We start from the raw sequence: 15357 nt of genomic DNA, 5'->3' as shown, positions 1-15357 counted from the left end.
CAAAGCCTAGGGGCCGTGGTGATTCAGTGGTAGAATTCTCACCTTCCGTGCAGGAGAGCCGGGTTTGATTTCCAGCCAGTGCACCCCAAGAGCAGCCACCACCCATCTGTTGGTGGAGGCTTTTGTGTTGCTAGGATGCAGGATGTTTCAGTGGAGCTTCCAGACAAAGAGACTGGAAAGAAAGGCCTAAAAATCTACTTCCAAAACCCCATGGGTCAAAACACTCCAATACTGTTGTGCAGGGGTCACCGCCATGAGTCAAGGACTGATTGGATGGCAGCCAAGAACAGCCGAAGACTAGTCCCTGGCCCGTGCAAATTGTTGTTAGGGACTCACTTCTTCCCTCTAGTGGCCACTGACTAAACTGTCCCTCCTGGAGGGTGGTTGACTCCTTGTGCACCAGACACAATCAGGCAAACTGGTATAGAACTGCCCAGGGAATTCAAAAAACTGCCTGAGCTGTCACTCCCTGAGTGAATGTCAGAGCGTGGTGTATCTGTGACTTAAGCGATGGCCAACGAGTACATTCTCTCAGCCCAGATGATACCAGGCATGACTGTAATGCTTCCCCATCTTCCTTCTTCCTATTCCATATCCTTGTTCATTCCTTCCTCACTGGACAATGTTTCTTTTAGGTAGAACAGCTGTCCTGATAAGCATGACATGATTACCTTGTAACTACAACACATTTGTTAATGACCTTCTTTCTCCCAAACCCAACAGCCAAAAAAGTCCCTGGGGAGAGGCCATAGGAAGCCAGATTTCCCACTGCAGAGATGCCCTCAGCAGCCAGGCTTGTCATCGAGTGCCTGGGTTGTAACTGTCTCAAGGATAACAATAATTAACACATGAGTGTTTAACATCACTTGTTTCTCTGATTCCTGGGCTGTGCTGAACGGTCATGAAAATTGTTTTCTCTCTGAAGCATAAAAATATTCTCAAGTACCTGGTGTGTTCACAGATGTGCTGATTAGTGGAGGCCTAGAATGTCACAATGATCAAGACCCAGGCTTTGCTCTTGGGCAAGTGGAGTCCCTCGCTCACTCTGGGCTACCATAACCTGGGCCGATGGCCTGAGGTCAGGTCATGTGTGACAGACGGTCTGGTTGTGCCTGGACATGGAGACACAATCAGGCAAGACCCCTGGCTGGGCTATTAGACCCTGGTCTTCCTCCTCTTTAAAAGGAAATTGCTAAATCCAGGCTTTTCCAAGCCAACTGGTTGTAATGAAGCTGCCCACCAAGTTCATGACATAGCATTCTCAATGGTAAGGCAGTATAAGACCTACCTGAATGCTTACTAACATGCAGAATCCTGGGCTCTACTGCCAGAGAATTGGAGCCTGTGGACCTGGAGATTGTCCGAGAAATCTGCATTTTAATAAGCATTCCTGATGGTTCAGATGCAGATGTCTGCAGAGCCCACCTAGACAAATATGGTCATAGCTCAGCAAGTGCCAGAACTCAGCGGGGAGAGCTCTGCACACCCTGCTGTCGGTGTTCGTTGCTGTCAAGTCAGCTCTGACGCTTGGCGACCTTATTATATATATCAGAATGAAATGTTGCACGGTCCTGTGCCATCTTCTTGATTGTTGGTATGTTTGAATCCGTTGTGAAATGAAACCCATTGTTGTCAAGTTGTTTCTGACTCATGGCGACCCCATGTGTTACAGAGTGAAACTGCTCTATAGAGTTTTCTTTGCTGTGATCGTAACAGAAGCAGATCACCTGGACTTTCTTACACGGTACTACTGGGTGGGTTCCAACCACCAACCTTTAGGTTAGTAGTCCAATGCAAACTGTTTGTGACACTATGAGTTCGTTGTTGGGGGACTATAATTGTACTTTAGGGAATGCTCAATGGGAGGTGACGGGGGGAGAAACGGGTCAACCAGGGGGCTTCCAGTGCCCCTCTCTCACTTCTCCAACAGGAATTCTACTTCTGTTTGTACAGCAGAGGGACAAAGAGCAAGACTCTGGGGCCTCATTGTGTGAGTTCAAGCCACTTACAGGCTATATAACCTTGTGCAAGTTACTTTACCTCTCTGTACTTCCTTCTTTGTAAAATGGGGATGATGAAAAAAATGGTAGCTGCTCGAAGGGCCACTGTGAGAATTAAATCAATTTGTGCAGAGTATTTACAGACAATATCTTACACATACGAAACATTAAGTGCGTGTTGTTGCTGTTGTTGGGTGCTGTCAAGTCGGTTCCGACTCATAACAACCCTATGTACAACAGAAGGAAAAGCTGCCCAGTCCTGCACCATCCTCACAATCGTTGCTATGTTTGAGCCCATTGTTGCAGCCACTGTGTCAATCCATCTTGTTGAGAGTCTTCCTCTTTTTTGCTGATCCTCTATTTTACCTAGCATGATGTCCTTCTCCAGGGACAGGTCCCTCCTGATAACATGTCCAAAGTACGTGAGATGAAGCCCTGCCATCCTCGCTTCTAGGGAGCACTCTGGGTGTGCTTCTTCCAGGACAGATTTGTTTGTTTTCTGGCAGTCCATAGTATATTCAACATTCTTCCCCATCACCATAATTCAGAGACATCAATTGTTCTTTGGTCTTTCTTATTCATTGTCCAGCTTGGGTCAGGTGCAGCTTAGTCCTCAGAGTGACACCTTTGCTTTCAAATACTTTAAAGAGGTCTTTTGCAGCAGATTTGCCCAATGCAATATGTCATTTGATTTCTTGACTGCTGCTTCCATGGCCATTGATTGTGAATCAAAGTAAAATGAAGTGCTTGACAACTTCAATCTTTTCTCTTTTTATCAAGATGTTGCTTATTTGTCCAGCTGTGAGGGTTTTGCTTTCTTTTTGCTGAGGTGGAATTTACACTGAAGGCTGTAGTCTTTGATCTTCATCAGTGAGTGATTTAAGTCCTCTTTGCTTTCAGCAAGCAAGGTTGTGTCATCTGCATAACGCAGGTTGCTAATGAGTCTTCCTCCAGTCCTGATGTCCTGTTCTTCATATAGTCCAGCTTCTCGGATTATTTGCTCAGCATACAGATTGAATAAGTATGGTGAAAGGATACAACCCTGACACAAACCTTTCCTGAATTTAAATCACATACTATCCCCTTGTTCCATTTGAATGCCTCTTTCCTGGTCTTCATACAGGTTCTGCATGAGCACAATTAATTGTTTTGCAATTCTCATTCTTCGCAATGTTATCCATAATTTGTCATGATCCACACAGTTGAATGTCTTTGCATAGTCAATAAAACAGTTAACCATCTTTCTGGTATTCTCTGCTTTCAGCCAGGATCCATCTGGCATCAGCAATGATACTACTGGTTCCATGTCCTCTTCTGAATCGGGCTTGAAATTCTAGCAGTTCCCTACTGCAACCACTTTTGTTTTGTTTTGTGTTTTTTAACTGTACTTTAGATGAAGGGAAACCCTGGTGGTGTAGTGGTTAAGTGTTACAGCTGCTAACCAAAGGGTCGGCAGTTGGAATCCCCCAGGCATTCCTTGGAAACTCTATGGGGCAGGTCTGTATGAGTCGGAATTGACTTGATGGCACTGGGTCTGGTTTGGTTTTGGTTAGATGAAGGTTTACAGAACAAACTAGTTATCAAACAGTTAGTACACACATTGTTGCATGACATTGGTTAACAACCCCACGACCTGTCAACACTCTTCCTTCTCGACCCTGGGTTCCCTATTACCAGCTTTCCCATTCCCTCCTGCCTTCCAGTCCCTGCCCCAGGGCTGGTACGCCCCTTTAGCCTTGTCTTGTTCCATGGGCCTGTTCAATCTTTGACCTATTAGTGAGCTGAAAGGGTGTCCAGGGGCCATACTTTCAGGGTTTCTCCAGTCTCTGTCAGGCCAGCAAGTCTGGTCTATCATTTTGAGTTAGAATTTTCTTCTACTTTTTTCTCCTGCTCTGTCCAGGACCCTCTGTTGTGATCCCTGTCAGAGCAGTCAGTGCTGGTAACTGGGCACCATCTCATTGTTCTGAACTCAGTCTGGTGGAGGCTGTGGTAGATGTGGCCTGTTAGTCCTTTGGACTAATCTTCCCCTTGTATCTTTAGTTTTCTTCATTCTTCCTTGCTCCCAAAGGGGTGAGACCAGTGGAGTATCCTTGATGGCTACTCAAAGGCTTTTAAGACCCCAGACACTACTCACCAAAGTAGAATGTAGAACATATTCTTTATAAACTGTTATGCCAATTGAGCTGGATATTCCCCGAGATCATGGTCACCACAGCCCTCAGCCCAGCAACTCAGTCCCTCGGGGGGTTTGGATGTGTCTGTGGAGCTATGATGACCTTGCCTTGTACAGGTTGTGCTGGCTTCCGCAGTATTGTTTACTGTCTTACCCTTCACCAAAGTTTCCACTTATTTATTGTTTATTAAGTGTTTTTCTATCCCTACCTCTGCCCTCCCTCATAACCATCAAAGATTATTTCTTTTTGTATGTAAACCTTTTCATGAGTATTTACAGCAGCGGTCTCATACAATATTTGTCCTTTTGTGATGGGCTTATTTCACTCATCATAATGCCCTCCAGATGCATCCACGTTACGAGATGCTTCACAGATTCATCGTCGTTCTTTAACATGCAAACACTTTTGAATGATCTTCAACAAAATTTTACCTGCGTGTGATGTTAATGATATTGTTCCATGATTTCCACATTCTGTTGGATCGCCTTTCTTTGGAATGGGCACAAATATGGATCTCTTCTGGCCAAGTAACTGTCTATCAGATTTCTTGGCATAGACTAGTGAGTGCTTCCAGCATTGCATCTGTTTGATGAAACATCTCAATTGGTGCTCAGTCAGTTCCTGGGGCGTTGTTTTTTGCTATTGCCTTCAGTGCAGCTTAGACTTCTTCCTTCAGTACCATTGGTTCTTGATGATATGCTACTCCCTGAAATGGTTGAATGTCAACCAGTTCTTTTAGGTACAGTGACTCTGTGTATTCTTTCCATCTTCTTTTGATGCTTCCTGCTTCTTTCAATATTTTGCCCATAGAATCCCTTCAATATTGCAACTCAAGGCTTGAATTTTTTCTTCAGTTTTTTTCAGCTTGAGAAATGCCGAGATGTTCTTTCCTTTAGGTTTTCCAACTCCAGGTCTTTGCACATGTCATTATAATACTTTACTTTGTCTTCTCAGGCTGCCCTTTGAAATCTTCTGTTCAGCTCTTTTTATCATTTTTTCCATTCACTTTAGCTACTCGATGTTCAAGATCAAGTTTCAGTCTCTTCTGACATCCATTTTGGTCTTTTCTTTCTTTCCTCTCTTCTTAATGACCTTTTGCTTTCTTCATGTCATCCCACAACTCGTCTGGTCTTCAATCATTAGCATTCAATGCATCAAACCTACTCTTGAGATGATCTCTAAATTCAGGTGGGATATACTCAATGTTGTACTTTGGCTCTCTTGGACTTGTGCTAATTTTCTTCAACTTCTGTTGAACTTGCATATGAGCAATTGGTGGTCTGTTCTGCATTCGGCCCCTAGCCTTGTTCTGACTGATGATACTGAGCTTCTCCATCATCTCTTTCCACAGATGTAGTTGATTTGATTCCTGTGTATTCCATCTAGCAAGGCCTATGTGTATAGTCACTGTTTATGTTGTTGAAAAAAGGTATTTTCTATGAGTAGGTTATTGGGCTTGCAAAATTCTATCATGCAATTTCTGGCATTATTTCTATCACCAAATCCATATTTTCCAACTGCTGATCCTTCTTCTTTGTTTCCAACTTTCAAATTTCAATCACCAGTAATTATCAATGCATCTTGACTACATGTTTGCTCAATTTCAGACTGCAGGAGTTGGTAAAAATCTTCGATTTCCTCATTGATGTGTAAATTTGAAAAGTAGTCATATTAACTGGTCTTCCTTATGAGCATATGGATATTATTCTACCACTGACAGGACCATACTTCAGGATAGATCTTGAAATGTTCTTTTTGACAATGAACGTGAAGCCATTCCACTTCAGTTTGTCATTCCCAGTGTAGTAGACCATGTGATCATCCGATTCAAAATGGCCAGTACCAGTCCAATTCAGCTCACTAACGCCTAGGATATCTGTCTTCAAGCATACCATTTCATTTTTTACAACTTCCAATTTTTCTAGATTCATACCTTGTACATTCCACATTCCAATTATTAATGGAAACTTGCAGCTGTTTTTTCTCGTATTGAATCATGCCACATCAGCAAATGAAGGTTCTGAAAACTTTACTTCATCCATATCACTAAGGTCAGCTCTACTTTGAGGAGGCATCTCTTCCCCAGTCATATTTTGAATGCCTTCCAACCTGAGGGCTCATTTCCCACCACTGTGTCAGACAACGTTCTGCTGCTATTCATAAGATTTTCACTGGCCCAGTTTTTAGAAGTATATCACCACGTCTTTCTTCCTAGTCGGTCTTAGTCTAGAAGCCACTCCGAAATCTGTCCACCATGGGTGACCCTGCTGGTATTTGAAATATTACCACTTGTCTACCAGTTTGTCATACTATGATGGCTTGTGTGTTGCTGTGATGCTGGCAGCTATGCCACCAGTATTTCAAATACCAGCAGTGCCAAAATATTTCAATGTATATTAGCTATCATAAAATTGTCTAGTTGAGATTAAAATGAGGTGGTAACACTGTATTCACCTCATTGGTTGTAGAATTTAATTTGGAAAATGGGAGCACCACTGTTGAAAAAAAAAAAAGATAAATAACATATTAGCCCAACCAACCCATTTTAGAGTTGGGGAACTTGAGGACCCAGGGAAAGAAAACTGCCAAGATCACATGGTGGGTGAAAGAAGAAATAGACCCAGATCTGACTGAGCTCGGTGCTCATTCCTCCCACCCTAGCACAACCTGCTGCCACCCTTTGGAAAGTCAGATCCAATCTATCACAGAGTTGGCAGCCCCTGCCTTGCCTCCTGAGATGCCGTATGTTGGTGGTAGGTTCAAGGATGGGACTCTACAAACCAACCCTCTTCCTTCTCAAAGCCCACGTGGGCGGTATCCCTCAGTCTTTCCTCCACCCCTACTCTAATTATTTTCAAATGCTATGGCCTTAAAAAATAAGTTCACACCCTGGAGATGTTTAAAACTTCTGATTTACTCCTCTGTGTCAATTTGTAAGTTTTCTACAGAGGACTCAGGTGTTATTAAGGAGTTTGGAACTGATAACCAGGGGAACGCTATTCTATTAGCCCTTCAAAAAGGGGCCAAGATGAACTGCACCTCTTGCGCTATATCCCCACACAGGAGGTGGTCAATACCAAAACCCAAACCAAACCCATTGCTATCCAATCAATTCCGACTCAGGGCGACCTCATGTGTTAGAAAGTAGAACTGTTCCACAGGGTTTTCTTTGCTGTAATCTTTACAGAAACAGATTGCCCGGCCTTCTGCAGTACAATTAGGTGGGTCTGAACCACTAACCTTTAGGTCAGTAGCCAAGTACAAACCGTTTGCACCACCCAGGGACCGGAGGTGGTCAATCAATACATGTTTATAATCTGAGAGGATGATGATAAGAAGCTGGAACAGGGACAGATGCCCTTTCTGGAATCCCAGGCTGTGGGACCCAGTCTCCAAAATGGCTCCAATGACTCCTGCCCCCTGTGTAGTTCCCTCCCACAATGCACCAGGGTTAGTCTGTGTGATCTTCAGAGGAAGTGTTACCATGCCACTTCTGAGATCAGCCTATCAAAGATTGTGGCTTATGGCTTGGGTGCTCTCTCGCTTCCTTGGATGGCCTGTTCTGGGTGAAACCATGTCATGAGCAGTCTTATATGGAGAGGAACGGAAGCTTTGGACCAAGAGCCATGTGAGTGAGTTTGAGAGCAGATTCTCCAGTACAGTCAGGTCTTCAGAGATGGTGGCCCCTGGCCGTCAGCCTGATGCAACCTCATGAAAGACTGAGCCAGAGCCACCCAACTAAGCCCCTGGATTCTTGATCCTCAGAAACCATGCGAGATAATAAATGCTTATTGTCTTAAGCTGCTAAATCGTGTGGTAATTTGTTATGCAGCAGGGGTAACAAGCATGTGATACAAATTGCAAATTTCCAGTGAGAGATAAAAACCAGTTGCCACAGAGTTGATTCTGACTCTTGACGACCCCATGTGTGTCAGAGTAGAACCGTGACCCACTGAGTTTTTAATACAAACCGCAATATGTTATGGGGCTTGATGACTGTTTCCAACAGCAGAGAGACAACGTGTAGAAGAAGGAGGGACTTCATTAACGATCAGGGGTACTGAAGAGAAGGGCTAAGACGTCCTTAGATGTCTGCTGTTACGTTCTGATGTGTCATGGCTTTGACAGAGGACCCAAAGATGAAAACCTGTATCCTGCCATAGGGCAGCCCATTGTCTACTGAGAGAGACAGAGATGTACACAGGAAATCAAACACCAGGTAAGATGTCACACAGCCACCCAGTACAGGCAAGGGAGGGATGGGGGTTGGTCAGGCAATGCTTCCTGATCGATTTATGTGCACTCAGTACTGACACAGGCATCAGGGAGGAGGCAGAAATGGATAAAGCTGAGTCCTGACTCCAGGAAGGCCACATCTTATCCAGCAGTTCTCACCACCAGCTGCACGTTAGGCTCACCTAGGGATGTTTTTTAAAAGCCCAGTGCCCAGGCTTTACCCAGACCAAATGAATTAGAGTCGATGAGGACAGGTCTGGATATCAGCATTTAAAAAAATCTTTCCAGAAGATTCTAATATGTAGTCAGGTTGGGAACCACTAGTAGAATTGAAGAAAACAACAGCAAGAACACACACACTATGGTTAATAACTTGAGTAATTTTCAAGTGTGACCATCCATATAGTCCCTGAGTAGTGTGAACGGTTAAAGCATGTGACTGCTAATCGAAAAGTTGGTGGTTCAAGCCCACCCAGAGGCACCTTGGAACAAAGGCCTGGTGATCTATTTCTGAAAAATCAACCACTGAAAACCTGTGGAGCCCAGCTCTACTCTGACACACGTGGGGTCACCATGAGTCGGAGTTGACTCAACTGCAACTGTTGTTTTTTGGGGTTTTTTTTCTTTTTTAACTGGATACAAACTGCAATGGTAGGGATGTATAGAGAAAGGAGACACTGTTAGGGGTTGCCTCAGGGACATTGCTGAACACAGCTCTGGACAGACCCAGCTGGACCGTGCATTCTACAGTATTCAGGCCTAGGCAGAGGTCAGGACGAGATCCACAGCCAAGATGACTTGTTGAGTCTCAGAGTGGGAGTCCAGGATGCCAAAAGCTCGGGATGGTCCTGGGAACCATGGACAGGGTTAAGCCTACAGCTGAGGACCCAAAGACCCCAGCTCTGGTGGAAGACAGCAGAGCTGAGGGTCAGACAAGGCCTGAAACAGGAAAGGTTTCATTGAAAATAAACCTTGGGAAGGAAGAGAGAGAACCTTATGAGCATGTTACACTCTGCCAACGCTTCATATTCTTTATCTCAGGTTAGTTCCACTAAAGCAGTTGGGTATTATTATCTCCATTTTGCAGATGAGGAAACAGGGCCGAAAGAGGCTAACCTGGGGCCTGGAAATGCCCGGGGCCTGGGACTGTGGAGAAAAGCTATTGTCAGAGCTGTGATGAACAAAACATGCTAGGAGCATCCATGGCTGCCTTGGGATCTGCTCTGGTAGTCTCCAGTGACAACCTGCAGCCTGTGAGAAGAAGGCTCCAAACGTGCCAGGGCTGGTTTGGACAGACCGGGCAGGACTGGATCATGTGGGTCAGTCCTGGGAACCTAGAGGGATCTGGGATAGGATGTGCCCCCTCTCCCATGCCTCCCCCAACCCCAGAGCTGCAGGAACCACTACAGAGCGATTTCTCTGTCCTGTTTTCTTCCTTCCTTACCCCCTTCCACCAAGTGCCAACTTCAGTTACCAGTTGCCATCGAGTTGATTTCGACTCACGGGAACCCATGTGTGTCAGAGTAGAGTTGTGCTCCATAGGGTTTTCAGTGGCTGATTTTTCAGAAGTAGATTGCCAGGCCTTTCTTCTTGGGCACTGCTGAGTAAACTCAAACTTCCAAACAGTTAGCAGCTGAACACATTGACTTTTTGCACCACCAAGCGACAAGTGCCAACTAAGCAGGCTTAATTCCTTAATTCACTCACTCATCCCTTTATTCATTCACTCCTTTATTCACTACATACTTATTGGCACCCACTACATGCTGGACATCCAGTAAAAAACAGAACATGACTCTTAGGCCATAGCGGTGGCAGTTATCACAGAGGATAGAAGGAAGTGAGAAAGAAGTCTGGGAGAAAGGAACAAGAGCATAATCCAGGGAGCAAAGAGTTAGACTCCAAGAGGGTAAATGGCTTCCCTATGGCCATACAATCAGCCCCAGGTCGAAGAGGGAGTCAATAAATTAGGGAATGAATGAAGCTGTGAATCAGTGAAGGGGAGAGAGTAGCCAGGAGGTAAGAGAAAAGCAAGGGAGTGTGTTTCCAAGACCACATGACCTTTTTGGATTTAAAATCCCAGTTCCCAGCAGCATGGCCATAAAACTCCTTAAATGATCTATTGTAATGATATGGGATCCCAGTCCAAAAACGATCCATAATTCTGGGTCATTGGTAAGTGCCCTAGAAGGATCAATAAGGGAGGTATAAAAGTCCAAGGGGGTGGCTACCAGAGGCTCAGTATGTAAGAGTTCATTTGTCTCATCAGCCTCCTGTCCATAAACAACACTCTCCCCTGCAATCCCCTCCCATGTTGCCTTCCCCTAACTCCCACCACAGCCCCATATTTCTCAAAGTCCCCAGTTAGGAAACCAGGGATTGAAATGAAGGTTGAGGGAGATGTAGAGGGAGCATGTGGAGATGGAGAGAGGAGACAATCAGGGAGATAGGAACATGGGTTCTTGACTGGCTTTAATTCCAGTTTTATCTGGGCCCTGCTGTCCTGCACACCAGCTTTGTGATTATGGCTAAGTCCCTTGGAATTCAAGGTCTTAGTACCCACATCTGCAAAATTCTGAGCTAGGGTGAGGGATGGTCAAGATTGGACTAGAGTTGAGCAGCATGAGGACAACGCTTCAGGAGCCAGAGTAATCTGTGTTTGCATCCACTTTCCAGCTCTTCAACCTGAGGAAATCGCCTGTAGCACCTGGGCCTCAGTTCCCATCTCTGCCAAATGGGAATGGCACCTGGTCCATGGGATACACAAGTTCCCTGTGTCAAACACCCAGCAGAGTGCTCTGTGTTGATTTATCTCATTAAGTTAGGTCAATGTTGGCTGCTTCCCCCTACCCATGATAATCTCTAAAGCCTCCACGAGGAGTAGATAGGTCTGCCCTGGACCCATCCTGCCTAGGAAGGGAGGAGAATTGACCAAGGGCATTCCCATAGGTAAGGGGCTCATTACCCAAGGCCAGGCAGCCTCCAAACAGTCACAAGCAGAACATGACTTCCAGCTACAGAAGAGACTGAACTATCCCAGAAGATACCTCCTAGGTCTTGGAAAAGTACTGGAGCTTAATGTCAGGAATCCCCTGGGCCACAGCTTGGGAGGCACACAGGAGACCTGACACTAAACTGAGGACATCAGCTACTCCTGATTGCTTCCTACTTCCCCCAATCAGTGGAGATAGGACCAAAACTCCTGACATATCTGGCACCAGACTGAAGTTGAGAAGTTGGCTTTAATTGCTCCTCTCCTCTTTGGATTCAACTCCTCTCTTTTCCATCTCTAGGCAGCTATATTGATGGGTATTTCATTTTAGAAATTACATAAAAATATGGTCAAAAAAATTTAACTACTTTGAAACTAAGAAACACTTTGCTAAATAATGCTTGGCTTAAAGAGCAATTATAAATTATCTAGAAAGTAATGAAAAGAAGAACACTCCATATCAAATCCCAAGGGACACAGCTAAAGCTGTGCTCAGAGGAAATTTTATAGCCTTCAATGCATTTATTATTTTTTTTTTTGAAAAGATGAAAATAATTGAACTAAGTATTCAACTGAAAAAATTAGATAAGGGAACATAAAATAAATGAAAAACAACACAGGAGAAGGGATTTAATGAAAATAAAATTTAGAATTAACGCAATAGAAAATAACAACGAAAGCATTCTATTTTTCTTCTCATTCGTTTTTTTCTTCCCCACAGCAGTCACTCAGTAACAGTACCCTTATCACATACACCACCTCCAAGACCCTTGTGCTAAAGTTTAGCTAAAAACTGATATCTTGGAGATGCCTTCCATTACTTTATGAAGTTGATTAATAAAACTATTTGTTACGATGCAAGGAGCATTAACCTGGACAACAGAGCACCTGGTTTTGGAGTCAACCTATCGTTGCCATCTTGGCCAGGTTACTTGCCCTCTCTGGCCCTCAGGTTTCTCACCTCTACAGTTAGAAGCTAGAACTACCTGCTGGCATTTCCAGTTGTTGGCTGGACTCCATCTGTGACCAAAACTCTTTAAAATAAACCTTCTCAAGAGATCGCCCTCTCGCAAATAAATATTCCTAGAATCATCTCTGAATGGAGTCCCTGGGTAGAGCAAATTTTTACACATTCAGCTACTAACCAAAAGGTTGGAGGTTCATGCTCACCCAGAGGCCCGTTGGAAGAAAGCCCTGATAATCTACTTCCAAAAAAACAGCCATTGAAAACCCTATGGAGCACAGTTCTAATCTGATACACATGGTGTTTCCATAAGTCAGAATCAAGTTGATGGCAACTGGTTTGGTTTTCTTGGTCTTCTCAGAAGACTCTATTCAGTGAGTGATGGGAGCTGACCCAGAGGGCTGCATCATAAGGCTAGCATGGGAGGGAATGCCAGGCTGGAAAGATAAATCCAGAAACCAAAGGCAGACTGGGCATTTTCGAGCTCAACCCTGGCTGGAGCCTACGGAGGGTATGGACTTGACAGGACCATTGACCTTTTCTGGGTCTCCTACAAAATCTCGTGGATTCATCTCACTCCTAGACTCACTCATTTATCTTTTTCTTCTTTTATTTTATAAGTACTTATCTGTCTTAAGGTTTAGCTCTTGAGGCCCAGTACCTAGCAGGAACAATAACAATAAGTGGAAAGAAGTGTTCTAATCCTCAGTCTTGAGGCACTAGGATCTGGGGCAATGGACAGACACCGTGAGACAAGCTGTCTACAGCTGTGACCAGCTAGTCTTGGAAGCTGGTCCATGGGGGACCTCTACTCCTGCTCTCAAGTCAAATAATGATGCGCTCACACTTTGCCAATCCTAATTAGAGGCTGTGATAGTTAAGTTTATGTGTCAACTTGGCTGAGCCTTGATTCTCAGTGGTTTGGCAGTTATGTAATGATGTAGTTTGGCAGTTATGTACTGATGTAGTTGTCCTCCATGATGTGATCAGCCAATCAGGTGTAAAGAAAGTTTCCTCAGGTGTGTGGTCTACACCCAATGTATATGGATGTTCTGGCAAAGCTTGCTTTCTTGCTCTGGATCCTGCATCTGGCTTGTCATACATCTAACCTCTGGTTCTTGGAACTTGAGCCAGTGGCCTGCCATATTGCCTGCCTATCTAGGGATTCATTGGCCTCTGCAGCCTGTGAGCCACCAGGCTGCCATCTAACCTGTCAATCTTGGATTCATCAACCTCAGGAGTCTATGAGCCAGTGGCGTGGCATCTGACCTGCTGATCTTGAGTTTGTCAACCCCTGCAGCTACATGAGTCAGGAGAAACCTTTAGCCTGACATCTGACCCACAGACATAGGACTTTCCAGCCTCTACAGCCGCATGAGCCATAAATGCAAAGCAAAGTACCAAATGTCTTAGGCTGGATTCTCTAGAGAAGCAAAGCAGGGCTTATACATACATGCATATGTGCATACATATATATATATATATACATATAAACACACACACAGAAAGATAAATCTCTTTCTGTGTGTGTGTTTATATGTATATATATATATATATATATGTATGCACATATGTATGTATGTATAAGCCCTGCTTTGCTTCTCTAGAGAATCCAGCCTAAGACATTTGGTACTGAGAGTGGTTCTAGAGAAACAAAATCTTAAGGATGAGTTTTCTAAATTGGTTCTCAAGCCTGGCTAGTCTTAAAGACACTGATGACTCCGCCTCTAGCAGTAAAGAGGGCACTGCTAATCCATGGCATGATGTGGCAACATCAATATGGAAAATATTACCAACAATAGAAGAAGTGTTGGTATTAGCTTTGTGTGATTGCATATTTGATACTTTTCTACATTTTTTTCAGAATGAGAAGTATAGGGAAGCTGGTTGGTTGGGCTTACTTTTGCTAGACAAAGTGGTGAAAGAAAGAGATGAGCTTAGGGCTTCAGAGTCAAAGCTCAAGCGCCACATAAAAGACCTCAAGTTGCCACTTGTGCCCTAAAAGAAAGCTTTATTTCTTGTGGAAACAGAGCTGATATTGCTGAAAACCAAACTCAGAGTCTTGTAAGAGTGGCTGAATTACAACACCAATTGAATTCCAGACATTGAGTGGTGTCTGAAGTTAAAGTGAGGGTATTGATTGGGATGAAATGGAATCCTGAAACTTGGGAGGATATGTATGGGCAGATAATCAAGAAGCTGGGTACAGTGAGCCCCCAAATTCCATTGAATCATTCCCAATAGCAGAACTAGCCCCCTTACTCCCATCTGAAGAGATCGCTCCATCTTTGTCTGCTAAGCCACCCTCCCCAGTAAAACTATTATCATTTCCACCTCCATCTGTTGGGATTAACCCAGTTGTGCCTGAGGAGTCTTTGTCTGAGATATTGCTGGAGGCGGAGCCTGGGGTGTTGCCTAGGGCATTACCCAAGGTAGATGCCTTGCAAGACAATGCTGAATGTTCCCAGGACCCACCCCATTACCCATTCTTCCTTTTAGACCTGTAACTAGACTTAAGTCCCAGAGTGCCCCAAAAGGTGAAGTACAAAGTGTGACTCAGGAAGAGGTACGCTACACTCCAAAAGAACTGCTTTACTTTTCTAATATGTACAAACAGAAACCTGGGGAATATGTGTGGGAATAGCTATTAAGGATGTCAGATAATTGTGCAAAGAACATAAAGTTGGATCAGTCTGAGTTTAGTGATATGGGCCCTCTGAGTACAGATTCTTCATTCAATATTTTAGTTTTAGAGGTCAGAAAAGGATCTAATAGTTTATTTGGTTGGTTCACCGAAGCATGGATTATGCAGTGGCCTACACTAAATCAAGCTGAAGTACCAGACCTGCCTTGGCATACTGTAGAAGAAGATATCCAAAGGCTTAGGCAAATTGGCATGTAGTTTTATCAGGTTAGACCCACAGAAGACCCACACATGAAGTGACCAGAGGACACACATTTTACCACAATGGTGAGGAAAAAATTTGTGAA

The sequence above is a fragment of the Elephas maximus genome, chromosome 19 (genome assembly GCF_024166365.1).
Source record: "Elephas maximus indicus isolate mEleMax1 chromosome 19, mEleMax1 primary haplotype, whole genome shotgun sequence".
NCBI classification, from domain to species: Eukaryota; Metazoa; Chordata; class Mammalia; order Proboscidea; family Elephantidae; genus Elephas; species Elephas maximus.
The sequence above is the reverse complement of the archived record's forward strand: the minus strand, read 5'-3'. Positions refer to the sequence as shown.